We start from the raw sequence: 1387 nt of genomic DNA, 5'->3' as shown, positions 1-1387 counted from the left end.
CCTCCCTGCGGGCTTCCCTCGACCTTCTGACTCAGCGGGCTTTGGGGCACCTCGGTACCAAGCTTGATCTGAGCCAAAAGGCCGAGAAGCGATAACCCACAAATGGACCCCTGCACCCGCCGGGCACCCGGGGGTCTCGGCAGACTTTGGCGGTTTGGCAAAAGGTGGCTCCTCCCACCCACCCACCCACCCACCCAACCAACCTTTCCCTGGCGACAGACAGACAGACAGACAGACAGACATGCGGGTGTTTTTTTTTTTTTTTAAGTCGCCAATGCGTCTTTAAGTCACTAGCTCTTTGAACTCAATTGCCCTTAGCGACAACTTGGAGTGGAAAAATACACCGGTCGGTCAGTCCGATTGAAGTCAAACGCATGAGCAAAAAGTGTCTCGGCGGTGGGTGGGCGTCATCATCTCTGTCAATTTCTCTTGAAACAAGCTATACCGAGCTCTGCCAGAAGCAAAGCCCTTCCAAAAATACTTTGAACTCATAAGTGTTCCTCTCCACGGAAGTCTTTAGTAAAAGGCGAAAGGCTTGTGCGTAATGAAGAGAAACCAGAGTCGTATGGAAGTCAGAGGTCGAGGCCCCGAGACACACTCTGTGCACTACTAGGCTGGGATCTCGCGGGTGGGTAGTCACCCAACCCACTCTGCCAACTTTTCCACGGCTGTGTGTGGGTAAAAAGTCACAGACAGACCGACAGACTAACTCACTCACTCACTCACTCACTCACTCACTATCCTGACCAACGTTTTTTTTTTTTTTTTTTTTTAAGTAAAATGGCGGGAAACGGGGGAACCCACGAAGAGCGCTTCGCCCTACTTTCACTTTGGATGTTTTTTCTTTCTTTTTTCTTTCCTTGACAACGGGAGAAATGTGTTGCACCGTTCCCGGAGGTACTGCAATACCGGGTCGATGCGTGGAGCGGACGGAGCAAGCCCCATTTCCGACTCCCTGTTCGAAAAATCCATTTAATATGTAGTCCCCCGATGGGGGACGTATCAGATATTAAACTGATAAGAACAGATTTTTTTTTTTTTTGAAAAAAATTATTTATTACCTTCAATACCGTTCAATACAGTTACCATCATTTTCCATCAAAAAATCATATATCGGCATTTTAATTTTTAAACAAATTATATTCCCCAAATCAAAAACTCCGGGGAGCATCTTCCCTCCCCTTCATCCTACAAAGTACCTTTCCCTATCTCCCCGTCCCTAATCTATACCCTTACAAATCTAAATTAATCCCAGCCCTAACCCCCTTTCCACCTCTCCCGAGCAGCATGCTGCCCCCACTTCATCTCCTCCCTCTTCATCCTCCCCCTCAAATCTCCTTCCACCCTCCTCACTATCCCTTCCACCCCCCAATCTCTCCCTGTCTTA

The 1387-nt window shown here is 48.3% G+C and overlaps 1 non-coding gene and 1 pseudogene across 1 annotated transcript; both read right to left on the bottom strand.

Moving 5' to 3' along the window:
* Positions 1 to 447: 447 nt before the first annotated feature.
* On the bottom strand, positions 448 to 564 carry LOC120066835. The gene has a single exon (XR_005478817.1). It is a non-coding gene; the product is annotated as a U5 spliceosomal RNA (small nuclear RNA).
* Positions 565 to 875: 311 nt separating this feature from the next.
* On the bottom strand, positions 876 to 1054 carry LOC120066905 (annotated as a pseudogene).
* Between the last annotated feature and the right edge of the window lie 333 nt (positions 1055 to 1387).

This window comes from Salvelinus namaycush, chromosome 21 (assembly GCF_016432855.1).
Source record: "Salvelinus namaycush isolate Seneca chromosome 21, SaNama_1.0, whole genome shotgun sequence".
NCBI classification, from domain to species: domain Eukaryota; kingdom Metazoa; phylum Chordata; class Actinopteri; order Salmoniformes; family Salmonidae; genus Salvelinus; species Salvelinus namaycush.
This window is presented reverse-complemented; position numbering and strand designations above follow the sequence as displayed.